Raw genomic sequence first — 20,363 nt, 5'->3', positions numbered from 1 at the left:
TTCCATAGTTTCCAGTACCCTTTGGTGTCACGTTCTTGGGTGACACAGTAACTATAGGCTTGGAGGGTCCCACTGCATATACGCCCACACTGCTACTGTTCCACTTTGGTGTTGAATTATATTGTCTAGATTGATTTGGAGTACCTTTGGTACTCTGTGGTTTACTATTATTGGTTTCTGAGGGTTTACTTGGTGGTTTTAATTTGTCATGTGTTCGTAATTGATGAACTACTGACTTTAAACCTTCAGATATTTCATTCATGGATAAGATACCTTTATTGTAATGAGCACTCATTTGTCTCAATATGTCCCTAGGTATTTTCTCCTGGACAATTATTTTCAAGACCCACTCAGCCCCGTTTGTATCTGCTGTCAGGCTGAGGGCATTGATCAATGATTCTACCTCCAGCTTGAAGACTTGGAGTGAATCAGCTGAAGCCTCCGGTGGGGGTAAATGCAACAGCTCATGAACTAAATGTGATGTTCTTACTTCTGGATCAGCATAATTATCCTTGAGGAGTTTTACTGCCAGATCATAGCCGTCATTAGTTAATCTCAGATGGGATACTACTGTTTTAGCCTCACCTGATAATTGGCCTTGCAAATAAGAGAATTTACTACTCTTTGGTAAAGATTGTTTTGAGTCTACAAGGTCAACGAATTTGTTCCAAAATTCATCCCAATCTTCCTCATCTTTTCCTGAGAAAGTGGGTAAATTAATTGGAGGGAGTCGAGCTTCTGCTTGACTCGTATTAGATGCAACTGTTGTTGTTGTTGCTGTTGTTGCCTTGTTCTGGGCAATTAATTTGACATAAGGCTGTAACGTGGCCTGAGTGTGATCTTCATAATTCGCAAGATCAACCATAATGTCGTCTATTTCTGTTTCTGATAAATTGGTGTTAGCAAGTTCAGCCACATATGTTGCTATTTGGCATTTGATTTGCTCAAATTTACCTGCAGCTGCTTGATAATAGCTTTCCAGGTCAGCATAATCAACTTGAGATTGTTGTGACAAATCTTCACATTTCTTGATCTGTCTTGTTAAGTGGCCTTTAAGACCTGCAAGGGTTCTTTTCATTCTCCCTGCATTATCCATCCTGGCTAGTTGGTGAAGCCTTGTGGGGCTTGTATTTGGGCTGCTCATAATACTGAACAAGCACTGATGGTAGCCTAGGGTTAAATTCTGCACTCACTAGGCAATAATCCTACCTCTACTAGAGGTTAGCACTTAAAATTAATACACATTATATATATACAATCATACACACTAATGATTTGAGTGATAAACCAGTGTCACTGGAAGTACCTTTAGGTTAGCTCTTCTATATCACCCTAGGATGGTAGAGACACTAATTAATCACTCAAAGGTGTAATGATCATAAGTAAATTATTATATATACAACTCAACTCGAGTTGATAAAAATTACACCCAAAATAGGGTCTGGACCATTCATTAATGGTGCTAGGTTATTCAATAAAGTACAACTGACTATGGTAATAATGGGACTAGGATGAACGATAATAGTTCAACTAGTCAATGGTTAATATCCTACCCTGTTGTGGGTTGGCAATTAGTAAATATTATACTGTGATCACTAGTGCAATATATATTAAATAATTCTCTATTTTGGAGAAATAATATACACAATTATTGATAATAGCCTCTTAATTAGCCTCTATGAAACTTCTAATATTATCTAGAAGTATTAAATATTATTAGTGACCTCGCGAAATAAAGTCCACAAAATTCGTAGATAATCTCTCGCGAAATGTAACACCACGAAATCCGTGAACAATCTCGCGAAGACACAGTCACTAATTTGGCTGGATTCTATATTAGCGCTGTCATTTCACGAAATAACACGCCACCAAATATCTGTGGGTGTGCATGAAACCGCTGACGAAGCTGAACTGGGCTGAGGGAGGCTCCTGAGCTCCCTCGAGGCTACGCTGCCGTCTTGACTGCTGGCTTTGTTTAAATAACACTGCACTAGTATATTTAATGAATCCACTGGTTAACTGGTTCATCCGGTACTAAGATGACCAAATGTGGGTTCACAAGGATCAAATAATCCGTCATCCGGTTCGAAGATGACCAAATAATGTGGGAACCGACCTGTGAGATTTATATTTATTTAATTTATATGAATTTATATTTACGTTAATTTATATACTTCGATAGCAATTTGTATAATGTTAAGTGGACTGTATTTCTGCAATAATCTCAATCTCACAAATCGATCCTCTACACATTAGGGGGGGGGGGGTTATTAAATTAATATATATATGCAGCCAATCAAACTACAGAAATAACTACATACATTAAAGAGGTTCCTTATCTTATAGTACAGCAGGCTAGTCCACCAGGTATAACTAGGGTGTAGACACCAAATTATCCTCTTTGAGGTAGCTTCCATATCACCCAGTAACTGGTGCACAAATCTTGCATCCTCGTCTTGACCTGTCAAAAGTGCGCTAGCTGTGAAGCCAGATACCTATATATGACAAGTATATCAGAGAAAACACTATACAGTACATGGAACATGAAGACCTGGCTTAATTACCTTTAGTTTGAGGCGATTTCGCGATCTAACCGGGTCACCCTATATCCTGACATTAATGGCCATAAATGAATGATAAACGGGTTTCGGATAGACACTTAACTTGAATTGTAGACATCGTGTTGGAGATGGTACCTTTGGTTTCCATAACACTACGTCCAAGTAAAATTAACAGGAGCCGAATTTGCTCCCGTGTGAGCCTCTGGTCTCAATAAACAACAATGGCCGCCCTCCTCCTCACTCTGACGCCTGGCCTACTTTGTCCAGATTTCAGAAAGTGATAGAAGGGTCACATTTACTCTACTTTAATATTGATAATTAAGTTAATTTATATAAGATGTTTTTATGATGGTAAAGTCCAAAGACTAATGTATTTAAGAATAATTCCCACCATAATAGGTGGTGAATTATAATAGTATGTGGTGATGATATCCCGTTTTCTTTAGACGGTAATTCCACTACAAGTTACGTTTTCTATGGGTAACTTGCTTATACAACACAGCTCTTATCTGTCTGTATGATATATTAAATGCTGTCGGATTTTCCGACACAGCTAGTGGCTGCCTCTCTCAATGGTTCAAGGGCCAGATGCACTAATAATTCTCCTCTGTTTGTGGTGTTATTACATTATATATAAGAATCTACATGTTTTATTCACCATAACTGTACAAATAAGCTGGTATGGTGCCCAAAGACCAAAGTGGCCACCAGTACACAACATGACTTGTCATGCAGATGACACCACCTACCTCACCAAATGGCTGCTACCAGTACACTCCTATTGCTGTTATTACACTCTATACACACGTTATATATAAGTATCTACATTTGTGTTCACCATAGCAAACCACTAAGCTGGTATGGTGAGAGCAGACAGTAAAAGGTGGCCACACTGAGTCAGCAGACAATGCTACCTCCCTCCCCACCAAGATTACTCCTCCCACCACAGCACTAATTATCACCACAATCCTGCTATTATCAGAATCATGGTCATTTTTATCACAGTCAGGAGGTCTTCTGTAAAACTATCATTGCTAAATAATACCATGTACATATATATATATTTTGACATTTTCAGGCGATGCTGTGGTCACAAGCTGAACAGTAGTGCTGTGAGCTCATGCTGCGTGTGCCAGCCTTGGTGGCTCACTCAGAACTGAATCTCTCACATGAGGATATGTTACCCACCATTTTTTTTCTAGGCGGCGTCTGTTTACTATCGGCCGTGGCTGGACTATAGCTGCCTCTGTCCCTCGCGGGGCATATAAAATTGTGCGCTAGACCTTCAATTGTATATGTATGTATTGCGTGGTGTTCGGGAAAGTTACTCCCATCGTATATGTATGTATTCCACGGTTTAAGGGGTTAATGAGTGCCTACCCAAGCAGCGTTGATCCTCCTCTACAGAATGCATCCTATTCGCAAACAAAACCCAAATTTTATCAAGCAGTGCTACACCAGGAACGGAACGATCATTGCTAAGAAAGAAGAGGCAAAATACATGAAATAAAAAATGTCCAACAATTATAGGCTTTCTTTGTTGATTGTGACATAACTGGAAACCAGCAAACTTCCAATGTCATTGCTGAAACTAACACACAAGTGACCAAGCCTTACCTAGCCAAACCGTATTTAAATTGTGGCTTTTTTATATTTTTATATTAATTAATAAATGCTTTTTTTTATATTATTGGCTTCAATTTCATGTAATTTACCCCTCTTATAACTATTACTACAATGACTTCCATTTTATAAAATGTAATATTTTTTGAATGCTTAATTTGTCTAGTTATCAGATTCTTACCTTACAATATTTGCAACTTACCCATTTATCTATTGATACTAACACTTCAATTTCCCAAAATGTTATAAACCTTGAACTCTTAATTTGTCAAATTATCTGAATCTTTAATTCATTACTTTGTGAATTAAAAATTAATAATTTAATTTCTCACTTATATATCTGCCCATTAATATTAGCTACTAGTCTTGTTTGTTGTCTAATATTCCAGTATTGTTAATGGATTCTTAAGCTTTAAGTACATCAGTGCTTCCAGGCGATATGTGTTTGTTTCTATTGCATACCCTTATCCAACTTGTCTTATTACCATATGATATTACAGTATTACAATCTTAACCCTTAAACCGCGCATATCATATATATATATATGATATCAGTGACTAAACCGAAACCGCACACATCATTTAAGTATGCTTTTGTGTCTAGCTCTATAATATAAATGCCCCGCCTGGGATAGGGGCAGCTATAGTACAGCCATGACCGATAGTTGCCAGATGCCACCTAGAAAAAATCTAGCCCAACATTCTTGGGTGTGAGAGCGTCAGTATTGAGCAAGCCACCAAGGCTGGTGCACGCAGCATGAGCTCACAGCACCGCTGTTCAGCTTTTGACCACAGCATCGCCTACAAATGCCATAATATATATGATCCTGCTATTATTTAGTGATGATAGTATTATAGAAGACCCCTGACAGTGATAAAACTGACCAGGATTCTGATAATAGCAGGATTGTGGTGATATTTAGTGCTGTGCTCCATGGAGGAAGAAGTAAGGCTGTGGGAGGGAGAGTGGTGGCATCGTCTTCTGACTGTGTGTGGCCACCTTTTATTGACTGCACTCACCATACCAGCTTAGTGGTTCGCTATGGTGAACACTAATGTAGATACTTATATATAATGTGTGTATAGGGTGTGAAGCTGATGCAGCGAAAGCGTCCAACAGGCATGCCCCAGCTACGGTACAAAGATGTATGCAAGAGGGACCTAAAAGCCATGGACGTCGATCTTGCTATGTGGAAGACACTGGCTGCAGACCGTTCAGCCTGGGGGCAGTCTGTTCAAAGAGGTCTCTCCAAGTTCGAGGAGTCACTTGCCAAGGAATCGGAGGCAAAGAGACAGAGAAGGAAGGCCGGTAGCCAGGAAGACAGACCAGAATTGGACTTCGTTTGTGCTCGGTGTGGGATGGACTGCCACTCTCGGATTGGCCTCATCAGTCACACCAGACGCTGCACCAGGATTGACAACTAGGGCGCAACTCCATAGTCTCCCGAGACTGAAGGATGCCTACTACTAGGGTGTGATAACAGCAAGAGGAAGAGGTTGGGAGCCGCCATTTTGGTGAGGGAGGAGCGTCCTCTGCACGACTTGTCATGTTGTTTACTGGTGGCCACTACGGTCTTTGGGCACCATACCAGCTTATTTGTACAGGTATGGTGAATAAAACAGGTAGATACTTATATATAATGTGTGTATATAGCATAATAATACCACAAACAATATTGTTGGAGGAGAAATATTAGTGCGTCTGGCCTTGAGGGCGGCCGTCACCAGCTGACTGTGTGAGTAGCTACGTCTTCGTGTCTTTACTCACCATAAAAGCTTAGATGTACAGTTATTATGAACAAAAATGTAAATACTTATATATAACGTCTGTGTATAGTGAATAAATGCAAAAACAGTATTGTGGGAGGAGAATGAGGGCGAGTGAGGTGCCGTTGCGGGAGGGAGTGGCAGCGAGTGGCTGGCTGGTGTATGGCAGTCACTCCTCGTTGCTTTTTGACTCACAATACCAACTTAGTGGTTTGTTATGGTGAACAAAACATGCAAATACTTACAAATAACCTGTGTATATAGTGTAACAACAGCAAAATTATTTGTTTATTGTTTTATGAACATAATAATTGAATCACTAATATGCACACCATAATTTTGAGTACAGCGATGGTTCACACATTTTATTATATAAATATATCACAATTCACTGTATTGAATAATATTACTGCAATAAAACTCAGAAAAAATCAATCAGACACATTGAAATAATTAGATAATAATATATTTGTGGCAACTGCCGCCTGGCAGCTCGAGCGGAGTAGACCTCGTCCGGCGAAGGCTCTGCCAACGCCCCTTTTTTGTCAGACTTCCCTACCCTATTGCGGCTAAAATATGCCACCTACGATTTTTTTGTTATTTTTTCCGTGATCAGGGAACAAAAATGAACACTTCTATCAGACGAAAGAATTTTTTTGGATTTTTTTTTTTTGTTGCGCCTGTGGGTGTTTAATCTATTTGGGCCCCTAGCGGTTTGAGGGTTAAGAGATTACTGAATTTTTAATTTGATTAATTATGTTTCCTTTTTTATTAATTATTTTGAATCTGAATCCATTTATTTATTCATAATCTTAATCTAATTGTCTAATTCTTTGTTCTCTTCTTTTTTTTTTTTTGCCTGTGTATTGCCTGTTTATATTGCATATCCTTGCCCATCTTGTATTATTACCGTACAATATTCATGTATTACAATATTAATCTAATTCTTAACTTAGCTAATTATTTGTATTCCATTTGATTAATTATTTGAATCTCAATTCGTTTACTCTAGAAATCTTAATTTTGATTAATTATCTAATTTCCCACTCTTCTGTTCTTTATTATTTTTACTTTCATATCTGGTAAACTTTATTACTTATATACAGTATCTGCTAAATGTTATTACTTACATATCTGCTGAATAATATTTGCAATCACTTCTCTACTCTTGCATTTTTTCTTTCCAAATACAGTGCATCATCACTCTAACAGACCCCGCTCTAACGAATTCCCGGATGGTCCAAGTGAATTGCATTTGGCACTAAATGTTCAGTGGAACAAACAAAAATTCATTTGTGTTGTTCCACTGATGGTGATGACCTAGTCCGGCATGGCAGGGCTGTGAGAGCTGTGTACTGTACACACTCTCCACATCGTTCACTTTACTATCCATATCACTAGTAGCAGATACCTGTGTTAGGTCTTTTTCCAGATTTGGGTTATCAAAATCATTGGCATGCTCATCTTCAAGCAATATGCCTTTCTATTCCAACATCAAATGATGTTTTCTTGAAAACAAGGCCGACTAGGGCTGGGAGCTTGATATGGATGAATATGACATGGTTGCTACCTTGAATATGAGCCTGCCCATGACCGTGGGGAATGCTGGGAATTTTTTTCAATCTGGCAAACACCTCAGGAATCCATCTTGTACCCAAGTCAACACCGTGTTGGACAGGTGTTTGGGAGCCAGAGGCGCGTGTGCCACTCATTGTTGCTCACTCAGTACTAACCCAGCCAGCAGCCCTACGACATTCTGGGAATTTTTTCCAAGATGGCTGCCTCTCACAGTAGGTCCTAAGAGTCCCTTTTGTACCCAACCTACCGCGAGCGTGCTTCGACCGTATACAAAGAAATAAAAAATACTTTTGTCAGTTGGCGCAGTAATTGGCGAATGGCATTTGTCGTTTTGCGCAGTGCAGTGGTTAAGGTGTTATGCGCACCCCTGATTGAGCAATATTATGCGCTATTTGCATTTCAGAGGGTTAATACACTCAACATAACTGGGTAATAACACCATGATTAACCCTTAAACTGCACAACACGTCATATGATGTGTTGAGTAACTTGCTATATATTGGGCAAATGACGTGATGGAATACCGCACAAGATTTGAATGGCCATCGGGGTAGGGGGGCCCCCATATGCTGCCAAGGGGCTATAGTAAACCAGCTGCCATTTTGTAAAAAAAAAACCAGCTCACGCTACCAATGCATGGGAGGCCCCAATTACCCAGCGGTCACCATGGCAAATGCACAGCCAAACGCCTCCCACGCACGCACCACGCAATCACTTACTCAAGAGCAAATAACTAGTGAATTATTTTCTGATGGTGAGGAAAGTGATTTTTGATGATCCTGACATTGATAAGGACTACAGACAATTAACCGATGATAGTAGCACAGACAGTGAATATGAGATACAGTCTCCTCCCATGGCGAGGCCTACACGCTCACCCGTGCCTCCTCGCCCAGTGTCTACTCCAATTCACCCACGACCACACAGTTCTTGTGCTTATTTAGAGTACGAGGATATTTTGGACAACGAGTCAGAGGAAGGTGACTCATTTTCTGGTTTTAGTGAAGTGGATTCAGAGCATAGTGTTACCGTGCCTGTTGCTAGTACCAGTGGTGATACCAGGCGAGAACTTGTCACGTCAGCAGCGTCTCGCCCAGCCAAGCGCTGCCGTATGGCACCACATGAGGAACCAAGACCCTCATGTTCACGTGATTTCACCTCACGTTCACATAGCGGCCGTACTTTGTGTAGACGGGCTACAGCTCCTGGTCCACGGTGTGCAACACTTCCTCGCTGTCATGCCGCTGTTGCGTCTCGCAGGACAGCAGGTGTACTTGTGTGGAGTGATGGTGGCGATTTTATTCCTCTAATTCCTGCCTTTGACAATAAAGAAGTTGGGATTACAGACCTTTTCCCTGATAATGGTGAGGACATGTGTGAAATGGATTACTTTAGAGCATTTTATGATGAGCCGCTCATAGAATATAATGTACACCAAATGAACCTTCATGCGACTCATCTCATTGGAAAAGAGATAACAGAATATTCACGATTGCAGCATTGGAAAACTCTACTGTAGGTGAAATGTATGTATTTTTGGCAATATGTATGTTGATGAAACATTGTGTCAAACACGCTATCACAGATTATTGGAGCAAAGACCAGACTATTCCAACACCTTTCTTCGGGAAATATATGTCCCGAGACAGGTTTCAGATACTCCTCAGGTGTCTTCATTTTGCAAGTAATGAGGACCGGACAGAGGATGATAGATTTTGGAGAGTCAGACACTATATGAATGAAGTGACTGGAAAGTTCGGAGATTTCTACGAACCAGCACAGAAGCTGGTGATTGACGATTCCCTTGTGCTTTTCAGAGGACGTGTTGCATTCAAGCAGTATATTCCCTCCAAACGCAACAGATTTGGATTGAAATTCTTTGTTCTTCGTGACTGTGAAACAGGATACGTGTTACACACGATTCTGTATTCTGCTAGCGATGTAGACATTCCCGGTAACGACCAACATGGTTTCTCAGGTAGTGTGGTGAAGTCACTGATGGTACCATGGATGAACAAGGGCCACATTTTATACACGGATAACTGCTATACAAGTCCCTTGCAAGCTAGGTTCTTGATTTAAAATAGAACTGGATTGTTTGGTACAGTAAAGCCAAGAAGAAGGGAAATGCCAGTGTTTGACAATAAACTTGAAGTTTATGACTGCCAGCTAAGAAAAAGTGATCAAATACGCTCAGTTACGTGGAAAGACAAAAGAGAAGTGAACTTGCTGACAACCGTTCGTGATGGTACAATGATGAACAGTGGCAAGGTGAACTGAGTAACGCAAGAACCAGTATATAAGCCAGATTGTGTTCTTGACTATAATATCAACATGCGTTTGGTTGATAAATCTGACATGATGGTGGGCACTGTCGAGTCTGTGCAGAAAACATTAAAGTGGACGAAAAAAGTGTTTTTCCGTCTTGTTGACATAAGCATGCTGAATAGCTATAATGTGTATCTGGTGAAAACTTGACGTAAACCAAGTTTCCGTTCGTTTGCTTTTACACTTGGGACACAGTTATTAGCAAAGTTTGGCAAAGATGTTCCTGGCATACAAAGACCCATCATGAACCCAGTGTTGCAGCATGCTGCTACACCCAGGCACGCTCACATGGAGGTCATTCAAGCACACAGACTAAAACATTTGCCACCAGCTGGAAAGCATGCAATAGGCAAGCGTGATTGCTTAGTTTGTAGAACAAAAAAAAAGAGATCAGAAACGTAAACATGTGCAAACATGATGTGAAGCGTGTGCAGTTCCATTATGTGCTGTCAACTGCTTCAATGCCTACCACTCTCTCCAAGACTTCTTAAATGTGCAATAATATTACAAAAACCTGTAAATAGTGTGTGCATGTGTGTGTTTAAATATAATAATGAACAATGTGAATACATATTATATTGGCATAATGGGAAAACATTTTTGTGCGCATGTGTGTATACTCAATGTATGCAGCATTTATTACCATTGAACATGAAGTAACATTATATGCAACACAATTAGTGAATATTTGTGATAAAATATGCGTAGACACTATAAATAATGCCGCGAAAATAAATTCGTAGCAATTCTGGCTGCTTGAAGACTGCACGCGATGCCTCTGGGCCGCACCTTGCATGAGCAAGCATGCAGGGTGTGACATCATCGCTCATATTGTCGACTCATTTATGCCATTTGTATGTACGATTAATTTTTTTCTCTCTTGTGGTCAGGGAACACAAATTAACAGGTTAGGAAACAATTTTTTTTCTTTTTTGTTTTGCACCTGTGGGTGACAAGGTGCAAATAGCCCTTAGCAACACAAGGGTTAACCCTTAAACTGCGCAATGCGCCTGCAGGCCCATGTCTGGTTTGCGCAACGCGCCTCCGGGTATTTTTATTTTTCACGTTCCATTCAAAACTCCCGCGGCTACGTGGGGTTCACATCAGCTTCCTCAGGGCTCTTGTAAACAGACGCCATCTTTAAAAAAAATCGTGGTCCACATTCCCGGGTGTTGGAGCCTCAGTAGTGAGTGAGCAACCAAGGCCGGCGCATGCAGTATGAGTGCACAGCACTGCTGTTCAGCGTGTGACCACAGCATCGCCTAATAATGTCAAAATATATATATAATCTGTATTATTTAGCCATGATAGTATTATAGAAGAGCCTGAGTGTGATAATGACCTGGAACAATGTTCAAATATCAGTGATTCAATGCTGTTCACGATGTTCACAGCACCACAGCATTATTTCGTCCATTTGGAATCTTCAAATGACTTCTTAGGTTCCTTTTCAAAATAAACGTGTGGTCAATTATTCATTTACAGGAATTAGTGACCAGGATTGTGGTTATAATTAGCATTGTGTGTAGTATTGTGGAAGGAGGAATTTTGGTGAGGGAGGGAGGGAGAGAATTGAGGTAGCCTCCACTGTGTGTGGGAGCCAATCTTGTTTTGCTCACCATACTAGCTTAGTGGTTCACTACGGGGAACACCTATGTACATGGGTATATACAGTGTGTGTATATAGTATAATAACAGCAACAAGAGTATGGTGGGAGGAGCTATTTTTGTGAGGGAGGTGACGTCGTAATCGCAGCGTCATCTGCTGTGTGATTTCTCATGCAGTGTATGGTAGCAACTGTACTGTTAGGACACAATACCGGCTTACTTGCATAGTTCTGGTGAATAAAACATGTAGATAGGTATACATAACATATGTAAATAGTGTAATATAAACAGTAAGAGTATGGTGGGAGGAGGGGTGATGGCGAGTACGATGTTGGAGGAGAGAGGGAGGACTGGCTGGCTGGGTGTGGCAGCTCACACTCGCTGAGTTCTGAGTGTGTTTATGGTGTGTGACAGTGCAGAGTGTGCAAATGTGTTGTAAATATACATAAATGAACCTGAAACATTGGTGTGAATAACAGTATGGTGGGAGGGGGGGTGATAGTAAGTACGATGTTGGAGGAATAAGGGAGGACTGGCTGGCTGGGTGTGGCTGCTCACACTCGAGGAGTTCTGTGTATGTTGATGGTGAATGTATATACTGTGTGACAGTGTATAGTGTGTAAATAGATTGTATATATACATAAATTAGCATGATACATGGTAAATATGTGCAACATACGTGTACACATGTGTCTTGCACGTAACACAGATTCTTCGGACAGTACGGATGTTTTACTGCCATAATATAGTGTACGTGTTCATTATACATAGAATTAGCATGTAAAAACAAATAAAATGCATTTGGAACTGTGCGCAAAAAATGAAAAAAAATATATTTGCGTCAACTCGCGCGCCCCACGCCCTACTGGCCCCGGGAGCGTACGTCACGGGCGAATGGGGAATGATGACGTCACGCCCCAACTTATGGACCCCATAGCAGCCAAAGTAAGTACAATTTCGATTTTTTTTTTACATACCCATATTCAGGGAAGGGTTTTTGACACTTAAAAAAAAAAAAATTCCGGAGAATTTATTTCCTGCGCACTCCAGGGGTGTCATATTTGGAGGAAACGCAGTTAAGGGGTTAATACACTCAACATCACTGGGTAATGCCAATATGATTAATACACTCACCATCACTGGGTAATGATAATAATTAATACACTCGCCATCACTGGTAAATGACAACACCAACATTAATACACTAGTTAATGAAAATATCTTGATTAATACACTCACAATCACTGGATATCGACATCAACATGGTAAACACACACACTGGTAGTACAGTAAGAATAAAATTGTCCTTACCATCATTAATGGGCAGAAGTTGTGTTTGCTATCGTCCTGGGTAGCCGAGCAGAGACTGGAAGCAGTATTACCTATTAAGGCAAAATAAAACAAATTTAAGGTTTCTATGACTAAATTTTTCCCACCAAAACACAGTAAATGTTTAGAAAAATTAAATAATTTTTTTTAGGTATTATGCTTTGAGCAAAAGTAAGGAGGGTGGGCATGAGTAAGGAGGCTGGGCAGGAATAAGGAGGGTGGGCAGCAATAAGGAGGGTGGGCAGCAATTAGGAGGGTGGACAGGAGTAAGGAGGGTGGGCAGGAGTGGGGAGGATGGGCAGGAATAAGGAGGGTGGGCAGGAGTAAGGAGGGTGGGGAGGATGGGCAGGAATAAGGAGGGTGGGCAGGAATAAGAAGGGTGGGCAAGAGTAAGGAGGGTGGGCAGAAATAAGGAGGGTGGGCAGGAGTAAGGAGGGTGGGCTGGAGAAAGGGGGGTAGCCAGGAGTAATGAGGGTGGGCAGGAGTACGGAGAGTGGGCAGGAGTACGGAGAGTGGGCAGGAGTAAGGAAGGTGGGCTGGAGTAAGGAAGGTGGGCTGGAGTAAGAAGGGTGGACAGCAATAAGGAGGGTGGGCAGGAGTAAGGAGGGTGGGCAGGAGTATGGAGAGTGGGCAGGAGTATGGAGAGTGGGCAGGAGTAAGGAAGGTGGGCTGGAGTAAGGAAGGTGGGCTGGAGTAAGGAAGGTGGCCTGGAATAAGGAGGGTGGGCAGGAGTAAGAAGGGTGGGCAGCAATAAGGAGGGTGGGCAGGAGTAAGGAGGGTGGGCAGGAAAGGGGAAGGGGGTATGGGCAGGTTCTCGGCTGCCTCCCCTCCCTCTCTAACAGCCTACGTAATACAAACCACATGCATTAACCCTAAAGCTGCTAGAGCCTGGGCTGTAAAAGCTGGGGCTGGGCAAAAAATATTTGAATTATGTGAAAATTAATATTAAATGTTAAACAAATCTCCAACTTATTGGCTTAAGTGTCATGAAAGTTTCATTCCAATATGTTCAGAAATGTATTTTAGACAATTTTTTTTAAAAAGGAGAACATTTTGTTGATAAGGAGAACAGCTCCTGTTAACTGGAAATGAGGGATAATGCAGTAATAAAGAGATGCAAGCACTTGTCCAATGTACAAAGAAGAAGAATAGTAGCAAGAAGTATCCACAAAGTGGATATGCAGCTGGTGCCTGTATACCATTGCTGAGTAATACATAATAATACCAATAATAATGAGTGTGTTATCATGCTCTATTTTGTTATATATCATAAAAATGCATTGCCTAATGTTAATTTCTGTTACTTTCACAAATGTCCAATTTTTTTTTTTTGGGGGGGGGGGGGGAGGAGATTTGTTTTTTCTCCTTTGTTTATTATCAGATTTTGTTGTAACCTCTACATCCTGGAGAGTGCATACCCATCCCTAACTATGTCAAGATAGAATGAAATTGGTCATCAAATAAATCAGTCACAACTGGCAGAACTTGGGACTGAATTTTGTTACCGAGTTTTTCAGATTTCAAATTCTATTTTCTTTGTATCTATAGGTGGTTTTGATGATTAGGGCTTTATAACTTTTATACAGAATACATTTTTATCCCTTAATTAAATCCCTAGTTAATAACTATATTTTGTTTCTTGGGGAGGGGGGGTATTTTTTCTTGACATCATTACAACACATATTGACCTACAAGTTTCGCATATTCGAGTACGAATGTCAAACTACCTTTATTAAAACTAATAAGTAAATTAATGAATAAGAACTAAATTATTCATTGTCAATAACTTCAACTTCAATTATCTCTAAAACTAGAGTTTCAACTTTGAGTCAGCTTCAAAAAAATTCAGTTTCTGACCAATTCTCACCATTTTTACAAATAATGTGCACAGCTGTCTGTTCTATAATCTTATTAGAATGGATTTTTCCCAAACCCTACATGTTTGGAGTTATCAATTTTTTTTCTAGGTTTGGCGTATAATTCAAATGCCACATTGACGATTTTTTTTTACAGTAAATTAAACTGAAAACATGTATTCTAAATCTATGAAAATGAAGATCATATACTATTCTGAGAGCATAATAACACCAAAGGAATAATTGGTGATAGTTTATATTTTTGCAGTTGATTTCAAAATCTGATATTCTCAATATTCACTTTTATAATTATTTTTTATTTTCTTATTTTTTAAGTTACGTTTGTGATCATTTAGACAAAGTTGCAGGATTTGCAAGTATGCACAAAAAATTGGAAAGCATTATAGCAAATTTGAGAAACTGAACTTTTCCATCAGGTCCTGTCATATATGCTCCCGAAATATGGCATATTTGGTTCTGAAACGCTATACGTGCTAGTGGCTTTACAAGAATGGTAATTTAACTTAATTTCTATATTCTCTCTTAACCCCCCAATGTAACTTCTTGTATATAAATAAATAAATAAATATGTATGCCATGCACAGCTTAAGGGTTAATACAGAACTGTACTGAATAAAATGTATATAATGTCAAACTAACAATAATAATATTTTTAATAAAACAATTTGTAAGTTGATTCTATTAGAAATGCAGCTGAGAGACTTGCTGTAAAGTTAAACATAGACAATTTCAAGGCTAGCACTAAATAGGTATGTCGATTTAAAGAGAGTTAATACATCATTAACATGAAAATTTGTGGCGAGGCATTAAGTGTAGATGTTGGAAGTGCTAATGCATATAAGCATAAACTTTCTCAGCACATGATATCTAATAATCAAAGCTGGTTTTAAGTGTACAAAGCAGATAAAAATGGCTTTATCTGAAAGATATGTATATGATAAGATATATGATAAGACATTTAACTGAAACTATATATTATGAAAGATATTTTAATGAAGCTCACAAGAAAGAAACAAACTAAGATTCAAAAGTTTTGGTATGGTTTCACAGTAGGCCTACAGGACCAGCACCCAGCACTAGCAAGGACTCACCTTCCGAGGATGCCCAGGCAACTGGACCAGCACCCAGCACTAGCCATAACTTACCTGGGAGTACCAATTGAGCTGTACAGCACAGTTCTAATGACATTAAATGTACAAAGTGTAGTTTATATGATACAAGTGTACTGCGGTAGTGTGATTCTAGTGGTCTGTACTTTATGTACAGACTGTAGTGTATAATGTACATTTGTTAGAAAAGTTACTGTTCTTTAAACAATTTATATTCATATGTGTGGCACTCTCAGGATATTAAGGCTAACAAAGTTTGCACTACAAAACTCAACTGGTAGGGTAAGTACAGTACTGTAACGTGCAATATCAATTTATTTCATTGCAATACAAATTCTTTATTATTTAAATTTTTCATAAGGCAAATGTGGACTGGCATATGTATTAATGTGATTGTATTTTTTTTTTTGGGGGGGGGGGGAAAGGAGTTGCTGGGGCCGAACGGATGGAATGAATTCCACACTGGAATGAATCGGCTATGCCCCATATAGTTCATTCAAGCAAGTACACACATTTAATTTCTACATATACTATCAACATTTAATGTCATCTAATTTCAGGCATTTCTTTGATAAAGTGTTTACTCGTGTCCTTTATGATCTTGGTTATTTGAAAATGTTGGCCAAATTAACCTTAAATTATAGTATGTTACTCTATGTTCAGATATGTTCAGAGAAAATGTTATGAGGAATAGTTCACTTGCTTTTCTAAATTACACCTTGTATTTCCATTCTATAATTAATGTAAATAAACTCCTGTACTGTTGCTAGAACTACTGACTCCATAATGTAATAGTCTATGCTTGTCATCCTTAAGTATCACCTTCTTTGTATTAATTTTTTATTTTCCTTGAACATTCTCATTTTGTTAGCTTACTTCTCTAATAGTATTAAGTGTTTTATCCCGTCACAACTTTAATTAAAAAATTTCTATATTATTATTAATTTTGCCCGAAACGCTTTGCGTAATAGTGGCTTCATTAGTATGTGTAACTTCTGTCCCTTCAATTGAACAATATTCTTATGTTCTTTGTACACACCATCTTTTGAATAAATAATAATATTATTATTATTATTTACACAGAAAATCACACAAAAGTGATATACATCAATGAGAAAATTCCCTTGGGCTGTAAGATGATGCAAACCTGCAATGTTTGCATCACCTCACAGCCCCAGTGGATTGTTCATTGATGTATATCACCTTAGTGTGATTTTCTGTGTATCTGAAGTTGTGCATACAATGTTGAACTACAGTACTTTATCCTTCACCTGAGTGCTTGGGGTCTTACATAAAACTTGGACTGGCTTCAGGACTGTGATATCAGGATATCACAGACTTCCTGTGATATCAGTAGAAATCCGATTGTAAGAAAGTCAGTGGTGGTACAGTAGTAGAGTATGCAGCTGGCAATGCCTTGGTCATGGGTTTGCAACACCACACAGTCCCAGTGGAATTTCTCATTATTATTATTATTATAAAAGTTATCATTATTCGATAGGCCAATGTCCACACCCCAACAATGCCAGGCATATAATTTACCCCAACAATTCCACTGGCCTACATCTACACCTCCAACAATTCCATAGTCCTATTTCCATACCCCAACATTATTGTTGAAGAAAAAAAAATGCTGTTTGTTGACCAACTTGTATATTGGCTATTTTCTACCATGTTCCCCCCTTTTTTCATCTTTTATTATTTTTATTTTTTTCTTTCAATGCAATTATACTTTAAGCTTAATTACTATTAAGTTTTAGTCCAAGTGTTTTTTTCCCCACCTCACCTTGCCCAAAACGCTATGCGTACTAGTGGCTTTAGGTATTGTATGTACTACCTTTATCTTTAAATCAAACAGAATGTTTGTACTGTAACTCTGCAACTATGTATGTACTTTTCCTAAATAAATTTTTATTATTTTTATTATTAACAATTGTATGTTGGGGGTGTAAAACAATGTTGGAGCAGACAATGGTGGAACAGAAAGCTCAGTACTCACTTCCCCCCCCCCCCCCTTCAGAGCAGGAGAGATTGCTGAAATAGAGGGAATACAGAGAACATATACGGCACGCATCGTTGAGATAAAACACCTAAATTATTGGGATCGTCTCAAAGCTCTCCGAATGTACTCTCTAGAAAGGAGACGAGAGAGATACCAAATAATATACACATGGAAAATACTGGAGGGCCAGGTCCCAAATCTACACAGTAAAATAACAATGTACCGGAGTGAATGATATGGAAGAAAATGCAGGATTGAACCAGTGAAGAGCAGAGGTGCCATAGGCACAATCAGAGAACATAAGAACATAAGAGCAAAGGCAACTGCAGAAGGCCTATTGGCCCATACGAGGCAGCTCCTATCTATAACCACCCAATCCCACTCATTTACATGTCCAACCCGCGCTTGAAACAATCGAGGGACCCCACCTCCACCATGTTACGCAGTAATTGGTTCCACAAATCAACAATCAACAACCCTGTTACCGAACCAGTATTTACCCAAGTCTTTCCTAAATTTAAATTTATCCAATTTATACCCATTGTTTCGTGTTCTGTCTTGTGCTGATACTTTTAATACCCTATTAATATCCCCTTTGTTGTGTTCATTCATCCACTTGTAAACCTCTATCATGTCACCCCTAACTCTTCGCTGTATAAACATCAGAGGTCCACGGTTGTTCAACGTTCTCCCAGTGACTATAAGAAATATTGCCGGAACAACCGTGGACATCTTCAAGAGAAAACTGGACTGTTTTCTAAGAGAAGTTCCGGATCAGCCAGGCTGTGGTGGGTATGTGGCCCTGCGGGCCGCTCCAAGCAACAGCCTGGTGGACCAAACTCTCACAAGTCGAGCCTAGCCTCGGGCCGGGCTTCGGAAGTAGAAGAACTCCCAGAACCCCATCAAGCAGGTATCAAGCAGGTAATGCACTCAAGTACTTACGAAGGATGATGAGAGTGCGAGGAACAAGGTGGTCAGGCGGAGCCAGTGACTCCTTCCTTCAACAGTTTTGTCTCTCCCTCGTGGTATATCCTCAATGTCTTCAGTGGTGTGGCCTCACCACACACTTACACTGCCATAAGTGTCCTGAGAGTACTGTGGGAGGGACAATTTGGCGGGTATTGTGGACACAGGTCTTTAAGACAGGCGAACTTCACGAGTCGTGGAGACGTCTATAGCTACCTTTGTTGTGATGACGTCACTCGCTTACCCGCCACGGTGCTCTTCCCATTTTCTTTGGTTACTGATCTTTGCCGAACTTTAATTAACCTGAGAGCCACTAATATTGGTGGCCTCAACGAGGACAGGAAGTTGGCGGCTTGTCAAAGGTCCTACCCATTTGCCTGGACGATCTTTTCTATCTGTATTTTAAAACCCAGTAGAGTTTTGGCGTTTACCTTATCCACTCTTTGGCGGGTAGGCTGTTCCACGGGTTTACCACCATATGGGTGAAAAAGCATCTCTTGTTTTCTGTCCTACATTGTGGCTTGTTGAGCTTGAACCCGTCGCTCCTCGTTCGTGTTACATCTGCCCTTTTGAAGAAAGTATCCGGATCCATCGTCCAAATTGTTTAGTATTTTAAGTGTTTCGATGAGCTCCGCCCTGTCATGCCTGGTTTGCAGTGTTGTTTGGCCAGTGGCCCTCAACCCTTCCTGATACGAGAGATGACTAATCTCTGGTATGATTTTTGTTGCCCGGTGTTGCATCTTCTCCAGAGCAGCTATGTCTTTCTGAAGATAAGGTCTCAATGCCTGTATGCAATAATCCAGGTGGGGGCGCACCAGAGACTTATACAATTGAAGGACTACTTTAGTTTACTTGAAGGTAAAGGCACGCTTGATTATTCCCAAGATTTGGTTCGCTTTTTTTACTGCCGCTCCCACTTGTTGTGCAACTTTTAGTGAATGATGGATTCTTATTCCAATGTCGTATTCTTCATCTATCTGTTGTAAGGTAGTGTGGGCAATTTGGTAGTTGTGACGTGGAATGTTATGCCCTACAGGCAAGGTCTCGCATTTATCGACATTAAAGAGCATTTGCGAGGCATCTGACCATTGGTGGAGTTCATGTAGATCTCTTTGTAAGGTCTCAATATCACTTTCACTTCCTTCTTTATCATAGATCTTAGTGTCATCTGCAAATGTGTCATCTGCCCAACATTCCATCTCCCAGGATGAACAGGACCAGCAAAAGCTGCTTGACTATGTTATTGTGTCGTCCCAAAATATTCCTGTGGAACGTGAAGGTGAAAAGTGTATTGAAATAGTTCAGGCTCTCATAAAAGACGAATTGCGTGTCACTCTAAATAAAACCGACATTATTGCTGCCTACAGAGTAGGCAAAAAGAATTCATCAGGTCTGAAGCAGCGAAAAATTCGCTTCAAGCTAGCTTCCCAGTCCATAAAATCACAACTTGTCCGGACAGCTGCATCCCAACGAAAGGGAATCTACATCACCGAGTGCTTGACTAGAAAAAGACAGCAACTCCTCCACCGCCTGCGTCAAATCCGTAATCAAAACCCAGATGCGATTCATCCAGTGCTTCGTTAGAGATGGCATGATTAAAGTGAGAAAGACCTCA

General features: G+C 40.0%; 1 long non-coding RNA gene across 2 annotated transcripts in view; it reads right to left on the bottom strand.

Moving 5' to 3' along the window:
• LOC138367913 (uncharacterized) overlaps positions 1-18,955 on the bottom strand; it is a 52,275-nt gene extending 33,320 nt beyond the window's left edge. Inside the window, exons 1-3 of one of the 2 annotated variants that reach the window (XR_011229473.1) lie at positions 18,725-18,955; positions 12,777-12,847; positions 5,003-8,846 (exon numbers count right to left, since the gene is read on the bottom strand). This is a non-coding gene — a long non-coding RNA (uncharacterized lncRNA). Of the gene's footprint in view, positions 1-5,002; positions 8,847-12,776; positions 12,848-18,724 lie in introns of those variants that run through there. The other variant, XR_011229472.1, reaches the window with a different exon arrangement.
• Between the last annotated feature and the right edge of the window lie 1,408 nt (positions 18,956-20,363).

Source organism: Procambarus clarkii, chromosome 23 (genome assembly GCF_040958095.1).
Source record: "Procambarus clarkii isolate CNS0578487 chromosome 23, FALCON_Pclarkii_2.0, whole genome shotgun sequence".
In the NCBI taxonomy this organism is placed as follows: Eukaryota; Metazoa; Arthropoda; class Malacostraca; order Decapoda; family Cambaridae; genus Procambarus; species Procambarus clarkii.
Note: the sequence above shows the minus strand (reverse complement) of the source record. Positions and strands in the feature narration are given on the sequence as shown.